General features: G+C 31.2%; 1 long non-coding RNA gene across 3 annotated transcripts; it reads left to right on the top strand.

The window, feature by feature from the left end:
- Window positions 1–331: 331 nt before the first annotated feature.
- Window positions 332–10988, top strand: LOC143080721 (uncharacterized). 3 transcript variants are annotated; one of them, XR_012979781.1, is made up of 5 exons: window positions 332–601; window positions 1998–2079; window positions 3611–3793; window positions 10378–10485; window positions 10916–10988. It is a non-coding gene; the product is annotated as an uncharacterized LOC143080721 (long non-coding RNA). The 3 variants fall into 3 exon arrangements; XR_012979782.1 differs by lacking the exon at window positions 1998–2079 and having other exon boundaries at window positions 334–601; XR_012979783.1 differs by lacking the exons at window positions 332–601; window positions 1998–2079 and adding an exon at window positions 2864–2881.
- Window positions 10989–19729: the final 8741 nt, after the last annotated feature.

Genomic DNA, 19729 nt, shown 5'->3' with positions numbered 1-19729 from the left:
TATACGTAAATGATCGTAAAGTGTATTCTCGAACACAGGGACTCGGTTAGCAGATTAAAATTTTGTAAATCATTGTTTTTATTTATTTTTTTATTATTTCCTGTCTATTTGCATTACTATATTAACGTATATAAAGTTGCCATCACTATTTCTTTGTTTTCTGGCAATGTGCAGTTTACTATCCATATCCTTATACTGAAAAAACCTAAAATAAAAACATTGATTTACAAAATTTTAATCTGCTAACCGAGTCCCTGTGTTCTCGAAAGCTTGACAAATGGAATACGAAAACCCGGAAAAATCACCGTTGCCGTTTTTTACACTATGACGCAACTCCATCCATGGACGCTCGTCGGCTGCTGGCTGAATTCATGTTTTACAGTTAAAAAGAATGGAAAGATGTATACTAGTCTGATAGATAATACGAGGACCTCTGGTTTTTCAAAACTGTTGGATCAACAAGTTATTATAAACAGATAAATTGAAATGGTTTGCTTGTCGATTAACTTGAAGAAACCGGGTTTTAAACAAGAAAGTTGTGTGTCTTTTTGATGGATTATTTACATACCCGCTATTTTGTACTTGGAAAGCGCACCGAAAGGTAAATATTATCATGCAAATATTTAAGAAGATGCTAGTGGTATACTTTTCACGAAAAAACATTTGAATTTATAAATTTCATCGCATGCAAACCCGAAAATCAGTCTGACAAACATGACAAAGATCAGAAGATAGGCAAGAACGGACGCAAGTCAACTCGACCCACTGCCAAAACGGCCTACTTTTTTAACAACACGTCTCCCTTTCTAAAAATGTCCCACTCTTGTTAAGGGAGCTACCATGTGAGTTTTATTGGAGGTGGGGGGTCACCATGTCACAGGCACTTGTCTCAGAAAAAAAATTCCCTATATACCTTAATATAATACATATTTAATACATATATATAGGATTTTTTTTTCTGAGACAAGTGCCTGTGTGGGGGGTGCTTGGATGTTATTTGAAAAATATGCGGAACTGGAGTTCTGTCAACTTTTAAAAAAAAATGCAGGATAACATTTTTATCGTAGCCCCCACCCCATAAAAGTCAAGTGGTGGCTTCCTTACCAACTCGTCCTGCTTTAAAAAAAAATTGCCCTACTTTATATAAAAATGGTTAAAATCTGTAAAATATACTCCTGCAAAGAATGGCCTTGCCCAACTTGCATGACTTGGGTAAAATCCAAATGAATATAATTAATATTTAATTTATATAAAAAATAAAAGTCTGCAAATTTGCCCTTATTTACATAAATTTGTACTTATCTAGACTACCTAGTTCAAATAATTATGACTTCTTGAAAGGCTATTACATTTTTTTTATTTGACGCCTTACTGTACGCCTTACTGTACATTAGAGTAAAGCGTCCAAAAAATAATATTATAATAGCCTTTCAAGACGTCATAATAATTTGGACTACTAGACTACCCAGAAATTAGAAAACACTGATATAAAAATTTAATATACATAAAATTGATAATGGAAATGGGGAATGTGTCAAAGAGACAACAACCCGACCATAAAGCAGACAACAGCAGAAGGTCACCAACATGTCTTCAATGCAGCAAGAAATTCCGGAGGCGTCCATCAGCTGGCCCCTAAACAAATATATATACTAGTTCAGTGATAATGAACGCCATACTAAACATGCTAAACTCCAAATTGTACACAAGAAACTAAAATTAAAAATAGTACAAGACTAACAAAGGCCAGAGGCTCCTGACTTGGGACAGGCGCAAAATTCAAGCGGGGTTAAACATGTTTATGAGATCTTAACCCTCCCCCTATACATGTACCTCTAGCCAATGCAGATGTATGATATCTATTGATTTAAATTGATGTGTCATTTCTGAAACCATGATCATGATGATTGTGGATTCATATTTATTATTAAATTATTATGTACATGTAATTTATGTATTTATTTAGTGTATCATAATCTATTTGAACTTTTTTTTAGCTTACTCAGAATCAAGCTGTTTGGGCCTCCTCTTGTACATGGGAAGTGGACTCCTTGAGAAGGTGAAAGGTCTGCTTTACATGTACGTAATGTTAATATAAAAATACAAAAAATGTGGTGATCATGGTGATAGTGAATGAGAAAATAGAGGAATTTTTAAAAGTGTAAATTCACTTTTTTCCACTTATAAATCTGTCATATTGTAATTATGATAATAATGTTTAAATTACATAATTAGGGAGCTACCATTTGATTTTTAGGGGGGGTGGGGGCTAGGATGAAAAATTTTGTCCTGCATTTTTTTTCAGTTGTAATTTCTGTCCTGCCTTTTTATTTTTCACTCTATGCGGTCCTGCCTTTTTTTTATTCATGTTATTAGTTTATTCCGACTTTTTTTTACCTAAATTGTCATCCTGCATTTTTTTTGCAAAGTGTCTCATCCTGCCTTTTTTTACACTCAAAACTCCTGTCCTGCCTATTTTTTTCAAATTTCATCCTAGCCCCCCCCCCCCCCCCCCATAAAAATCAAATGGTAGCTCCCTTATTTTCAAAATAAAATATTGTTTAGGTTGCTATAAACAGTTTCGTATAAAAACTAGGGGTTATTCCCCAACTAAAAATAAACATGGAGGGAAGTCCCTTTTTATCAACATAATTGGTGAAAAAGTATCATGTTTTTTGTATTTGGTTGTAAAGATATATTAATTAACTTCAATTAAAGCAGGTTGAATGATTAAAATAATTAAAAAAATTAGATTAAATATACATGTTTTGAGGGGAGACAACACTGTAAACAGTGAAAATTGAAAACTTATTTGCAGACACTGTAGCTCTTTATGGAGCAGGCGAAAGTACCCTGAAGCATGAATTTTTTGAAAGACCAGGTAAAAATCTATGAAATTCATACAACTTTGATTATGAAAAATGTGCAGGTATCATGTCTTCAGGGGTGTGCACATGACCTGATTTCAGGTTTTTGTCAAGCCTGCAACTTTTGATTGCACCCTTAACAAGAAAAGAAAACTCTCCACCAGAAATCAAGTGACATCGAAGTTAACTGTTAACATGTACAACAATAGGTCACTTTACATCCTTCAACAATGACTATGAGCAAAGCCAATACTGCATATTCAGTTTTTAAGGACCCTATATCATGTATATGAGAATCACAAATTTGTAAATCAATTCAAACAAGAAAACTAAGAGACTGATTTATACAATGTAAAATATAAAAAACAGAACAAAAAAAAATATGATAAACAGCAAGATAAGACAAATTGAACCACTAAATTACACTTATTTAGTTAGAAATATGTGTCGGATGACCCCTCTTGCTAACTAACATGCCAACATGACTAAAAATAGAACATAGGGGTAAAATGCAGTTTTTGGCTTATACATGTATCTCTGAAAGCAGAAACTAAAGCATTCAGAGCAAATTTGACCTGGAGTTAAAATGTTTACCAGGTTAAGAAGAGCTATCCTTTTTTTTCAGGGAAAGTTTGTTGGTCTAGTTTAAAAGATCAAAACTAAGCCAATTTTGCAAGATCAAATATTAAATGCAATTTTGGCAGATATTATAACTTCATTTCATTAAACATTATTTCTTTTAGCATTTTCAAAGAATGTACAAGTACAAGTACTTTGAGAAGTAGGAGAAGATAAGCAACAGAACAGAATTCATTTGGGTCATTGCTGTCTAGATTATATAGTGGATTCATAGATTGTCATTATATTGATTTATGTGCATATGAGCACAGAGGAGCAGTAGTCAATGAATAATTTTGTGATGAGAGGTATGTTTATATTAAAATGATGCCTAGTTTATTTGATAATTTTGCTCTCTTGTCAAACTCGGTAAATCATGGACATGTAGTTTCCAAGATTTATTTTAAAATTTGAGGTCATAGAGTTCCAAGTTTTGATTCTTGTTGTGGGCAAGTTTGAAAATTATCCATGTTAACAGTTAGAAGTGACAAATTATTTTTTTTACAAAACCATAAACAATTTAACTAAGATTTAACCCTTTCCTCCATGGAATTTTTTTTTACAAACTTGATTTGCATAGGATTTTTTCAATAAAAAAAAAATCATCAGGTTTAAAGTATTAATGCATTGTAAAAACGAACATTTCATCAATGAAATTCAAGTCAGATATTCTCCTGAATATCCTTTTCATATTGGATACAATTTTTTTAAAGTCTTTTTTAATATGCAGACATTTTGTAGTCAATGCGTTTCAACTGAGGTACTACACAGGCGTCAAAAGGCGTCATTATGGAGTAAAGGGGTGGGGTCAAAAAGCGTCATTATGGAGGAAACGGTTAACCTCAAACTAATTAAAACAGAAAATGTTTTAGTTCTATTCTATAGCGTTATGCCCTTTATATACACAGAAAAAAGTCCCATAAAATCTAACTTGAGGAAAACTCAAAAGTGGCATTTTATATTTCCTTTGGAAATTAACATTGGAAGGGGAGATAACTCCGCAAAAATGAGTCCTTTTTTGGTCAGTTTTTGGTTGATTTTCTTGAAATTTATGTAAAGGCTTAAGCACGATACTTTTATGGAGTTATAAGTTTGTATTTGACTAAATTATATAATCATGATAAGCTCCTGCTCATGAAATGTACAAAACCGAAGTGTTACAGGTATTATTTTTTTTTGGTGCATTTTTCATTAAAGAAATTGCAAATTTGAAGCTTTGAGACCATTTTGAAAAAATAATGTGAATATTTGGTATTGTTTATATCTGTATATTATATTCTTTCAGCATCTTACTTGTCTAAAGAAACTTTAAACCACAAAATGAAGAATACGTGCTTAATTATTTTTATCAAATTTGAGATTCTTAATTACCTTGACACCAAGCAATAGGTATGGGCTTTGCTCATTGTTGAAGGCCATACAGTCGCCTATAGTTGTTAATGTCTGTGTCATTTTGGTCTTTTGTGGATAGTTGTCTCATTGGCAATCATACCACATCTTCTTTTTTATAATAACTTATGGTAAAGTGATTAATATTGTGCAATTGTAGTTATAATATAGGGATATTGCATGAATATTGTCATGAGTAAAATTTATATTGCACGAGCGTTGAGTGCAATTTTTGTTCTACAAGGGACAATATTTCCCAATATTCATGCAATAATTTTGAAGATGTATTGCACTGGTGCAATATTATAGGGTTATTGCATGAATATTAGGGAATATTGTCCCGAGTTGAATTTTATATTGCATAAGCTTGCGAGTGCAATATATGTTCTACGAGGGACAATATACCCCAATATTCATGCAATAACCCTTTTATTGTATAGCAATATAATATTTGAAAGTAAAAATTGGTTTAAACTAAGAGTTTGTCATTGATAACGTCATGATTTTTTGAAGATTTTTGCACTAGTCATTGTAGTGCAATATTATCAGATTATTACATGGCATTTTTCATATCGCATGTATTATCAGCCCTAGGTTCAATATCAGCCCAAGAGCCGCATGGCTGATAATACATGCGATATGAAAAATGACATGTTATGGTCTTTTTATCATATGCTTCAACAGTAGAGAAAAATAACAGATTCATATATTGATCCTTCTACGTGGTTCCCGAAAAGATCTTGAAAGAGTAAAAAGTTCACGGACGTCGGACCCAAAATTTGATACATTCAATAAGAAAACTTTCTATCATATGCCTCAACAGAGAGAAAAAAAACCCCAACATTTTAATATGGACGAATGGACAAAAAAATAATTCAACAATATACATGATGAAAATTGTTTGGAAAAGTCAACTTTTTTTAAAGTAACTTTCTAAATTATGTTTCAGAAAAACTTAAAAAATGCATTTATTTAATCAGTCAGGGATATAACTCTATAGGGTTATTACAGGAAAATAACATACATTTGTTATTGTGGATTAAAAAATCAAAGAAATGTGATAACATACGTATGTTCAGGGGTGTGGAAATGCTATGCCCGACTCGCCCGACTCGTACATTTGAACAACCGGACAAGTAATTATTTTTGTCTTGGTTGCCCGTGGACAAGTAAAAAAATATACAAGACAAAGTTCAAATCCAACAAAAACATTAAATTAATTTCAAAACGTATAAAGATGTTTAATTTATGTAAAAGAAACCAATGTTCAGTAAGTAAAAACATCAATGTTCATAACGATAAATGTTACATGATGCCGGAAATAGACTGATTACCATAATAAATAAAAATAAGCATGCGAACCCGAGTCGCGTAACATTGCATTGGCTTTGTCCATTGACCCGGGATCGTCGATTAGGTTTTATTCATCATTTACTGAAAGTGTCATTTATTTTAAAATTTTGTATCGAGATTCAGAATGATAAATACTTAATAAAAAGCTGAACAAGCAAGACAAAAAGAGTCATGAGTCGAGTAGAAAACCTTAAATGCAAATGGAGGACACAAAGCGAGAATTTTAGACATCGTGGCTATCAGATTGCTCCTGGCTATCTAGGGAAATTCGAAAAATAAATTATATTTTTGTCTTTTTTATAGATGAAAGGTCAACATTATTTGTTGTCAAAGTGGTGAATAGAAGGGATACCTTAATATCTTTCATTGCCCATCAAGACAATAATAAATAATCAAGAAAAAACAAGTGTGTCAGTTGAAAGAAACTCAACATCAATAGCTAGTTTATCTATTATTTAGTTTACATTTCTTCAATCACTGTCCTCAAATTTAGTATATATATGTACCTACTGTCTACAATTTTTATTCAAAAACTGCTGCAAAATTGTCCTTTACATGTCATTTCATTGGTTGGTTTGTTAGGTTTGTGTGCAATTGATGTTAACCCATTTCCTACTTTTCTATTTTTTTACACATATAAACAAATGGATTTCATTTGTTTGTGATGCACAACAGTGCTAAGTAAGAATCATATATTAGCTAACAAGAAACACTTCAATATTTATTGAGATCATCAGGGCAAGTAATTTTTTTCCGGACAAGTAAAATTTTTAGTTTTACTTGCCCAAGGACAAGTGCTCACAACAAATATTTCCACACCCCTGATGTTACATGTTTCAAAGGGACAATATACTTCATAAGTTTAGTTAAAATGTATACAAGTTCTATTGATATTACTATTTTCTTTATGTTTACTTAAATATTGAAAGATGTAACAGTTCATAGTATTCCAATTTTGAATAGTACACCTATATGTTATTACAGAAAAAATATGCCTGTAATAACTAAAGGGTGTTATCACAGCTTCTCTACATGTATATCACTTCAAAGCATTTGCTCAGACATAAATCATGCTTAATTACAATGTATTTTGATTTATTGTAAGAAATAATGACCAGAGCATGTAATGAGGTTTTGTGCAAGTTTCTCAGTAATTCCCAAGTGTCTTATATAATAAGTTACATTCCTATAATAACTAAGCCTTGTTATCACAGCTAAGTTAATTCCTAAATAGCCTTGTCTCATTAATTAACCATGGTTAATCAAAAATGTATTAATTCCATTTAAAAATTAATTAGCAAGGCTATGCATTTAGTTTCTGCGCAAAGTCTCAAGAGTTCCCTAGAGTCCACTATAGATTAAAGAATTTTACAAATAACAAACATATGTTATTACAGATTTAGAAAATTTATGGAAAAGTATCTGTAATAACACACGCAAGTTATTTTCTGTAATAACCCTATAGAGTTATATCTCTGACTGTTAATATTTTTTTTTAATTTAATTTAATTATTTTACACAATATACTTTCCAGTATTCATATAATTGTTTTGTACACTACTTTGTAATGTTTTTCACTGAAAACGTAGCATTAAGGTGTATTTTCCGGAATTTGCTGAGTATCACCAGAATGCCATGTGATAACGTTACGGAAAGGCATGTGATAACAATCGAAGCATGTGATAAACTTTTCATATCAGCCCGCTAAGCACCAATTCGAAAAATATAGAAAATACTTTAATTTAATGCTATTATCATACGGTAAAAATCATATGTTATTAAGTCTAAGTATATGATAATAGAATTTATTGCACGCTAACTTTTAGTTATTTTCTGTGGGAAATATTATATTGCTATGCAATAATAGAATTTATTGCACACTAACTTTTGGTTACTTTCTGTAGGAAATATTATATTGCTACATGTATGCAAAAATTCTTATAATTAGTGCTTCACTTAAATGTTGACAAGTTTCTTACTCCTTGATACAGGTCCTAATTTGGATTGTAAATAAATATTTGACATATTATATGTTTCTGAATAAATGTAGTCAAAGAACTTGAAATTGGTTACACAGCTACTTTTGCATCTATGTACTATTTCTGAACCAAAAAATATGTAGTACTGTAGCTTCGGAGGCGACGGCATCAACAATGTATTAGTTTGTGATTAGGTCTAGTTTATGGTGAATCACATGTGATAGGATAATCATATTTGGTATGCAGTTGTATAAGCATTGGCACATCTCATTTCCATGGAGATTATTTGGCCCTGCCTTCTCAGTCATGGTCTATTGACTTCGAAACTTTTGCTCATACATGTATTAGTTTGTGATTAGGTCAGTTTATGGGGAACCACAAGTGGTAAGTCAATGATATTTGGTATGCAGTTGTATAAGCATTGGTATATCTCATTTCCATGGAGATAATTTGGCTCCGCCCCCTTAGTCATGGTCTATTGACTTTGAAATTTTTTCTAAGTTATCATGTATTAGTTTGTGATTAGGTCAGTTCAAGGGGAACCATTAGTGGTTGGGCAATGTTAATTGGTATTCAGTTGTATAAGCATTGGCACATCTCATTTCCATGGAGAATATTTGGCCTCGCCCCCTCAGTCACAGTCTAATGACTTTGAAACTTATCTTAGTTTACATGTATTAGTTTGTGATTAGATCAGTTTAAGATAAACTGCTTATGTTTAGTCAATAATATTTGGTATGCAAATTTATTGGCATTTGCAAGTATTGTTTCCATGGAGATTATATAGCCCCACCCCCTCATCATGGTTCATTGACTGAAACTTTTACATAGTTTACACATTAATGTTTGTAATTAGGTTTGGGAACGACTTATACATGTACCGTACCTAAATGTTACAATAATTTTTAAGTAAAGAAAGTTATGATACTAAATATCAAAAGTAAATGTCCAGTACTACAGATTTTAAATACAGAAACATTACCTATGCAAAAGTAGCAGTTTATATGAATTCAAGAATTGAATCTACATGTATATTCAATTAAAGATTTCTTGCTGTTGTGCAATACACTGGGCTGTTGCGCAATAATTGGTTAATCTGTTGTCAGACAGCAAACAAACAATAATTTCTCAATGTCACATGTATATCAGAAATTTATAAAAAGAAAACTAAAAGGAGGTTTTCTTAATAGCTATAAATCGGTCATCAAAGTTTAACGAAATTTTAAGGATACATGTATTTCCAAAAACTTGAAAGTCACCCCTTTTCTTATGACATGTATGAAGAAAATCTTATAACTCAGAAACTGACAAACTTAAATTTATAAAAATCAAATGGGAGCTTACAACAAAAAAATATGAACAATTTAACAATGTTTCATGATATTCAGCATTTTTATGTCCCACTCAACGAAGTTTTGGGGGTATAATGTTTTTGACCTGTCTGTCTGACGTCAAGTCCTGTTTCTTGTCATCACAACTGTTCTCAAACCACACAACAGAATTTCATGAAATCTTTTTAGATAATAAGGACATACAATGTAGATGTGCATATCGACAGGAAATTAAGATTCAATTTTTTTTTTTAGGAGTTAAGCCCCTTTGAACATATTTGCTTTAAGTTTAATGTACTACTTCAACAGTTTGTTATTGCAACTCTCCTGAATCCACACAACAGAATTTCGTGAAACTTTGTAGATAATAAGGACATACTATGTAGATGTGCATATCAACAGGAAATTACAATTCATTTTTTTTCTAGGAGTTATGCCCCTTTGAACTTATTTGCTTTATTACTACTTCAACAGTTTGTCATTGCAACTCCTCTGAAACCACACAACAGAATTTCATGAAACTTAGTAGATAATCATGATAATAAGGACATACTATGTAGATGTGCATATTGACAGGAAATTATGATTCAATTGAAGTTTATCAATTGCCAAGGTACATTGAAAGGTTGTTCTTTTATTAAAATCTGCACATACATGTATATAGGATTTTTTTATAAGCTTAAACTTGATCTTCTTTCTGTTGTTAGCTTACATTTTGTTTCAATTTACTTAAAAGTAAAAGTATATAGGAAAGGTATAAATTAGTGAGCATCGGTTCATACTACATATAGTTTTTGTCTGGACTTCTTGATTAATTTATATATATATATACAATTTTAGCTTGTTACCAAATGAAAGGAAAGGACATTATTGGCAAGGATTGATATTACTGGTGAACATGTATGTCATGTAGGTGTGAATGCCCTGCAAAACAGACCTGATATCAAAGTAAGTTCATCTGTAGAATTGCAGTTAATTTAAATAATTTTATGTTATCTACCTAAAACTGTTTCAAGTTTAATTGTACATGTACAGTGTTGCTTATTTTTCTCACTTTCTGATTCAATGCATGCATTAAGCCTTACTCTGCTCGCCTCCTTCTGCTCCATACACACACACTTGAGATGTCAGAAATTCAGACTATCATAGCATTTACATTACAAACTTACCTAGTCAGACTGGCCAATATTATGTTTTGATAAGTTAACGTTGTTATTTAGAAAACATAAAATATTTGCCACTGGACATTCAAATAAGCAAAAAAAAAACGACCAGTTAATGATTTTGCATTAACAGAATGAATTTGCAAACATATAACAATTAGCTTATGTAATTCATGGAAGTTAGATTTATATTCTTTATGAATATTTTATTTCAGTTACCATCACAGTGAACATGGTGAAGAATAACCAATACCATGAATACAGGACACAGAAGACTACCTCACAAACTTGGGAATTTTACAAAAAATAGAACGTTTAAATTTACAAAGAAGACATTTATTTTGACATTCATAGACTTGGAAAGTAGAGAAATTATAATGTGCATATAAATCCTTGGAAATAAAATTTTGAACTTTGAAGAAGATTGAAGATTATGTTTGTTCTAAGAAAGTTTGAAGAAAAAGGATACATTCAAAACTGTAAAAAGGAAACATTACAGTATTCTCAATTTATACTCTTGAGATCAATTACTCTTGATATATAATAAAAAGGACTTATAAAAGTAAGGACATTTGGTTGAATTGCCAATGAGAAAAATATCCACCAGAGTTCACATGATGTGATAGTGAGCTATTATAGGTATCCATATGTCCTCCAACAATGAAAAAAATGAACTATATAGTGTGTTGTGAAAGGGTTTGGACATGACAAATAGAGAAAACTAAGAGCCTTATTTTATCAAGTTAATACATGAAAGCAAAATATGAACCAAAGACCACCACTGAAATACTTCTGATTATTGTTGATTTACTCTTGAAATATCATGTAAAATGTTTAAAAAGATATCATCAATATTCAACTTGTTAAACAACAAGTCACTGTATGACAGAAAGTTCTTTGACAAAATCCTTGTATGTGTATTGCATCAGAATATTTTTTTTAGATAGAACACTAGGAGACTATATACATGATATAAGGAAATGCAAATAAAAAGTATCATCACCTTAAAAAAAAGTATAGCATTTTATCATTGACAGTTCCATCAAAAGTTTCAGCAATACAATGCAACTGTTACATAAAAATCAAACTATACTATACACTATTATTATTATAATAAGTGTGTTATATATACTACAATAAGTGTGTTATATACTATAATATATATATATTATAATGCATAATTATTATAGACGTTATACGTCCGTGGTATTAAACATCCGTATTACGTCCGTGGTACTAAACGTCCGTAATACGGACGTGGTACTAAATATCCGTATTACAGACGTTTTACGGACGTTTTACGGATGGGAAGCAACGGACGTTTTACGTCCGTGGTACTATTCGTCCGTAGACGTGCCGTATAATACGGACGTTTTACGGATTTTTTACGGACGTAAAACGTCCGTAGCTATTTTACCTGTGTACACTTATTTCGTTTTCTTTAAAAACTTCAAACAACATCTACTTTAATTTATACATTGTTTCATTTGTTTTTATATACATCCATCCAAAAATAACCTGATTATCATTAATAGTTAGTCATCATTTTCAATTCATGCTGATGTTTTTCATAGTCTGATTTCTGGCTTGCCCACATTGAAAGTTGTGGAAGCCAGACAAAATGTTCCTACATTCTGTCGTCAGCAGTGATCAACATTTGACTAACAATCATGGGATTTTACAAAACTAAATCAAAGTTTCTAAATAATCAAAAGACCGTGTGCAAATCGATATTTTGAAAATACTTTTTTGCTTAAATTTCCGTACTGTACTGATAAAACTTGGATTTTTTTCTTTCTTATTTCTATTTTTTACTGATTATTCTCAACTTTGTCATACCTTCATCGAATGTTATGAAACTTGAGCAGAAACATTTATATGATAAAGAGATAACAGATAAAACCAAAGTTTGAAAATATATTGATCAATCTAACTGATAATGGATGTAGTTAGGTCAAGGGTTAAATTTTTCATCATCAAGAAATAGAAAATTATAAAAGATCATAAAAGGACAATAAAAAAGTCATCATAGATTACTCTTTGAACAGACTTAATTTGGATTATAAAAGTATATCCTCTAAAGCAGGACTATATTGGACAAGAACTTAAATGTTTTTCATGATGCCTCTAATTTGCAGATTTAAATGTTCTATTTTAGAGTTAAAATAAATTGAGCAAAATGGAGAAATAATGCAAAATCTAGGCTGACACAAAAATGACTAAGAAATTGTATATATAGAACGATCTTTGTTCAAAAAGATCTTCACATGGAAGATTTTCTTTATGTTAATCTACTCCAGGCAAGAAAATATTCTAAGCATCACATCAGCTCTATTTTAAATTTAGTTAAATGTTCATACAAGAAGCCTATTTTTTATTTTTTCACACACAAGTAATGTCATGAAGCCTTAGTTGGTATTGACATTTCATTGAAGAACATTATTCAATAAGTTCTCTTTTGTAAATATCTTACTTTCCCATCCAGACAGCATAGTCATCTGGAACTTTGGGAGGAAACAATATTGTGTTTCCTGTATCTACCTCAATGGCACCATAAAAATCTGGTTATTCCACTCCAAAAGCCCATTGGAAATAGGATTTCTAGAACATATAACATTTATATAATTGTACCACTCACAAAAAAAAGGTGACATTTTTCACCTTCTGCTTTAAGAAATTATAAGTCTATAAGTCTATGTATCATGGTAACACTTAAATATTAATCATAATGGGTGTGTCATTTTCAATAGGCACAGTTGAAGATGTCAAGTGTTATTTCTAAAGAAAATAACACATACTATTATTTCTCTAAATACTTTTTTTTTCACAGATATAATTAAAATAATACGAACATGTAATCAGTATAATACATATGTGACTCCTGAAATTAATATGAAGTAACAAATTTCAATTAAGAATTTTTTATTCCAAGCTTACTTTCTCATGCACATAACTGAATATGCTATTAAGATGATATTCCTATTACTGTAGATTCATTTATTTTCGTAAAAATGACTTGATGTACAGTATGTCATGTGTGTGTTTACTTCCTATCCTAGTGTAAACAGGGATTTTCAGTTACAGTATACTGTTACCTGTCTAAATAAAGGTTCATGGTCAGAACAATATCTAGTCTGTGACTCTCCACCCTGCAACAATACAATGGCACCACTCTGAACTTTACCCTTTAACCTTTCACACAACCTTTGTCTGTTCTCTTGAAATAACTCTGCTGGAACAGTGAGTGTATGTGGACCTCTGCAGAATGCTGGTCTGAAATGAGAAGTATATACAGGAAAAAAAGTATTTATAGACTCAGGTAATAGATAATTTAAGACTTTCATTTTCTATAGAAAAAAAACCCAGTCCAGTTGGAAATGTTTAAGGTGTAAAAACAGCATTTTTTTTTCAAGGCACGGTTTTGGTTTTAGAGTCTTAAAGTACAAAATACTTTGTCCGGAACAAAACTTTTCTTATGTTTTTTATCATACAAAAAACAAAAATCTTTATCCACAGTAAAAACAATCGTTTTAATTTTACCCCCCTCCGACTAAAGACCAAAGCCCCATTTTTTCATACCTTTCTTAGATTCCCCTCAGGGAAACCATCTCCATATTTTGTTAACTTTTCATCATGCATATTAGCCCAAATAATTATGACGTCTTGCAAGACGTCATAATTGTTTGGACTACATGCATATATAACGTCACAGTACCCAAATTGCACCGAGTACCCACATTGCACATATTCAACAAAAATAGCTGCGGAAATCTTACAAGTTTCCTTTGAGACTAAACAATTTTGTAATTTTATGATTTGACATTATACACATCTTCCAACATAGGTAAATATATTTAAATATACACAAAACGTTCACAGTATATATCAACAGATGAACCATTCACTGAAAAAGTAAAATTTACGGAAACGTCGCCATGCGACGTTCACAGAAAGTCATCTTTTAAAAATGAGCAAATAAAATATGTTACAAGCATCTATTTCTAAAAAAATGAATATTAAGCATGGACTAATGTCAAATTGTTCTTAACATTTGAAGAAATAGAACAAAACATTTGTTATTCGTTTTTTTTTGAGGATGTGAATTTAATGGATATAAGAAGATGTGGTATGAGTGCCAATGAGACAACTCTCCATCCAAGTCACAATTTGTAAAAGTGAACCATTATAGGTCAAAGTACGGTCTTCAACACGGAGCCTTGGCTCATACCGAACAGCAAGCTATCTAGGGCCCCCAAAATGACTAGTGTAAAACCATTCAAACGGGAAAACCAAATGTCTAATCTATATAAAAAATTCGTAAGGGTTCCACGGAACCCAGTGTCTCGCCTACTTTTGCTGTTAATCGCAGACTCAACAAAAATGAGGAAAAACATCAATAAGTCCAGGTGGACTTTCATAAAAATATGTCTGAAAAAAATCCAGCTGGCATTTCTGGCAAAAATATGGCCTCTATAAAGTTCAACCGGACTTAACAAAAAAAAATCCAGCTGGATTTGGAAAAGTCCGTTTTGTCTTTTAACAGATGATCCACAAAAAAGGGGGGTGTTCCAACCCCTACAACCCTCCATCTGGATCTACCACTTCTCAGCTTTTCTTCAGATGGTTAATTTCTTCTGATTTAATTTGCATCATGCATCCCTTGTTATAATCTGAAATTACAAATAAAAAAGATGGCATTATGCATATATACTGCTTATTTCTTTTTCTTTTTTCAACTGTCTTAATGGCAAAACCAAGAAATGCTAAATGCTTACTCCTAAAAATGTGTGATTATAATTTTGTATTCAGCATAAATAACTGTAAAGAGCATAAGAATAAAATAAAGTCATAGCTTGGAAAATCACTTACACTGTAGAAATAAAAAAAAAAAAAAAAAATCAAACCAACTCAAAATAATAACCATTCCTTAATATTGTATTTGGAATAACAATTCAAAATAGGAAGTGACTGTGACAAAACCTCAGGACAAAACAGACAAGATGAAAATGTTTGCATGAATAAATATTTATTGTAGGTTTTTTATTCTTTTTACTCTTCAAAAATAAAAATTAAGATACTTATAATACTATAATTATTTTATTAATATGTTGAACAAACAGAGCATATCAGATAATATCACCAAAATGGTGGAATTCAATTTATTGTACTTACCAGAATATGCAATTCAAAATACATGCAATCTTCCTAAATAGTCATTGATGCCAGTCAGAAGGATCCATCTTCTCTATTTAAAGTGAAAAGAACTACTTCCAAACATTTGCTTTACATCCAATGTAAAATTCTCATTTTGTTCAAGAAAGAAGACACGTACATCTTCCTGTTTATTCCAAATTCAAATTGTGTTGCATTTCAATATATGAAGTTGTTTGAGGAGTTGTTTAAAATGTTTTTCTTATGACTTCTTGCATATGTCTTAATTTTGAATATGAGATATATTGAAAAAAAAAAGGAAAATAAATTATTAATTTGTTTAATTATGAAATGTTTAATAAAAGTGATAGTAATTGCAGATATATGTATTTAAAAATATGTTCTAATGCCTCTGTCCTCAATCTTTGTGGAGATAGCAGCTTCTTCCTGTGACCTGTCCAGACTGAGGTTAATTGAAAACAGATGGCACACTTCTACAATACTCACTGCTATTAAATCACTGTTATGGCTCAAGTGTCTTATTGAGGTTAACGAATGAATGATACTTATTAGTTTTATGCATTCCTCTGAGTTGATTTGTAACTTGGAGTTTATTTTTTATTCTAGAAATGGGAATATCATGGACCCTATTATTAATTTCAGAATTGTTTTCAAAATGAGATATACGAATATCAACAGTATTCATAAATTTATTGAAATAACTGTCTAGAGATTTTTTAAGTTTACACCAATTTTTACAGTAGGCAGACAGAGCGTCTTTAATGACCTGACGACACTCTTTCCAATCTATTATAGATGGAGGACGAAATTTAGGTCCGTTCTTAAGAAAAGTCTTGACCTCACGGTCTTCGACGATGCATGTTGAGGTTTACTGTAATAACATGACCATAGGGAACATATCTAAAAATAGATGTTTCACAGTCTCAAGTGGAAGGAACATTATTTTCTATATTGACGTCTAATGTAACTGACGTATAATTAAAAATCAAACTTCTGCTGTTTTTTTTTATATAAGAATACGAAATCATAGACGGTTCTATTCTATCAAAATATGGAGGTATTTGGCTTTGGATGGTAGAGTCATCGAATATACTAGATAAGTTGATAAAATCAATACCTCTATTTATATATTTTAATTTAAGAAAATGCCGTTTATGATTTTCAGGTTTATCGATACTAGGAAACAGCCTGTGATGACAAAATGCTGTAATAATACGGGTGTATTCATACAATAGGCTAAAAAAGGAAATTTTATCACACTCCAGAAAAATTGCATATATTTAATTTACTTATTGGTATCTGACCCAGTTTGCATAATACTTGATGTCTGCCATTATTTTTTATTATAGATAACAGATCAGCAAGTGTATAATTTATACGATGTTTAATATGTTGATTACGGTTTATGCGTTTACCATGAGACCTATTATTTCTAAGTCGTTTATCGACAATATTAATGACACCAATAGAAGTTTTAGTTATGTTCCCCTGTCCTAATATTTTGTCATTGAGACCGAGAGGATAAGCTGTTTGAAGTCTTTTTATCAAAAATAATTCGCGAACTTCACGGGATTTTTCAAATTGCTTGTGTGATTCTCCTGGTTGTTTCTGAACGGTTTCAAGTGGTTGGAATTTTATAAATTTTAGATTGTGATTATGCTTATCTAAACGTTGATATATCAAACTTGGCATTGCACGGGAAAATTTGTTGATATCCACGTGAATTTTTGTTAAACAATCTGACTGTAGAGGCATTACAAATACGTTTGTTTAAGCACGTGGATTTCCTAGAAGTTTGGTTATATTTCTTTTCATTACGTAAAATCATGATAATTCATATAGGGGTATAGGAAAAATAAAAAAGACCGGAGGTTGTAACATTGAATAAGGATCACAATTACGGAATAAGAAATGATACTGAGGCAAAGCAGTAAAAGAACAAAAACTGTTATAAAAGGCCCGACGTGAAGACTTAAGTATTACAAAGCAGACATATAATAAACACAGGGCAAAAACAACGATTGTAAGAAATCTTAGTAAAACCATAGCAGGGGGCAATAATAAAAATAGCAGGCGCGGATGAGTATTTATACATCCAAACACCATAATATATAATTAACAATTAAGAACAAAGATATAATAAACATGTGAAAGCTTTCTCAAAGGCAAACAACCCATAATTGAAAAATATAACAAACACGGGGACACATTCTACTGCATCCACACAGCACGAGCAACAAACCAAGCAGGAAATAGATAAAAAAAGATGTGGGATGTGGTATGAGTGCCAATGAGACATCTCTCCATTCAAGTCACAATTTGTAAAAGTAAACCATTATAGGTCAAGGTACGGTCTTCAACATGGAGCCTTGGCTCACACCGAACAGCAAGCTATAAAGGGCCCCAAAAATTACTATAGGGATGTAATTTTGGTACTTCTCATTTCAGAATCATGGATCGTTTGGAGGTCGGTTCAAGTCCATTTTCTTTGATTTAGCATGGATTCAAAATTATATTGGTGTAACTATATAGTAAATAAGGATAAGTCTACAAAATAAACACAGAATTGACACTTTTGTCTAGATCATAAAAAACGTAGTTGGAAAACCTGTCAAAATTGGTGCAATTTGGGTACCCTCACATGATTTCAAGTCAATCCGTCCCAAGTCGTTCCGTCCCAAATCGATCCGGCCCCATATTTAAATCGATCTGGCCCCAATATAAAAAATATTTATAAGGAATGAAAAACAAAAAGACATATATGAATTGTAATTCATAATTTGTTTGGGAATTTTAAAATAATATAAAAGGTGGGCGGTAAAATAGTTGGCGCTTGACGAATATTTGAATATTTAATTTTCATAAGATGAGACATTTATTTGAATATTTTCTTTAATCATCGATACTTTTTGCAAATTCCATTTATACTGATTAAAATATGTCACCAAATCCTCCAAAGTTAATATGGGGACAAGGTCCCCAATAACAGTACAAAAATCAATAAAAATAATTAAAAAAAAAATCCAATCTACTCAAAATCAAAATCGTTAACTTTTTATTTTCTAACTTTTTTTTATTTTCCCGCATTTTATTATAGGGCCGGATCGACGTGGGACGGATCGACTTGGAACGGATCGACTCGGGACGGATTGACTTTGGGCCGGATCGGTTTGGGGACGGAACGACCTGATACCCCATCACGTTACATGGGTCATGAATGATATATATAAAATTCCCTAGTAAATTGTATTGACTATTGTGAAGAATTTACACTTGGGTAATTTTTTCTTAGGATAAATACGCTAAAGGAATGATTATTATTTCAGTAAAATCAAATTTATTTTCTTACTGAGCTCGAGAAGCTGCCATTTTACTTTTCTTGATAATGATTACAAGACAGCATTAAAAGCATCTGAAAACCAACAAAAAATTTCACTCAAACACATTTCCTTATCACATCTTTTCATTTGACCTATGCTATGTTTAAGATGAACCTATAACATTTAAAAAACACTTATTTGGTTATCTTAAGTCTTAAAAATTATGAATGCAGTGTAAAACTTATTTATTTGTTTATACAGTGTATATTTGATATACATGTATTCACTTTTTGGTATTATTACAAACCTTTCTAGGAATTTGACTAAAAGAAAAATCATCTTTCTGATTGTCTTGTTTTTATCGATATCCTTTTCTTATAAATGTATATATAAAATAAAATATTGTATTTCTTTTAATTTTTTTATATTAAAGATATATAAAAGTTATGACGGTATTCAGTTTAAAATATTTATATTAAAATATTAAATGATTTCATGAACATAGCTTAACCCATAAATTCAAAAATAGCTGCCACC

Source organism: Mytilus galloprovincialis, chromosome 6 (genome assembly GCF_965363235.1).
Source record: "Mytilus galloprovincialis chromosome 6, xbMytGall1.hap1.1, whole genome shotgun sequence".
NCBI classification, from domain to species: Eukaryota; Metazoa; Mollusca; class Bivalvia; order Mytilida; family Mytilidae; genus Mytilus; species Mytilus galloprovincialis.
Note: the sequence above shows the minus strand (reverse complement) of the source record. Positions and strands in the feature narration are given on the sequence as shown.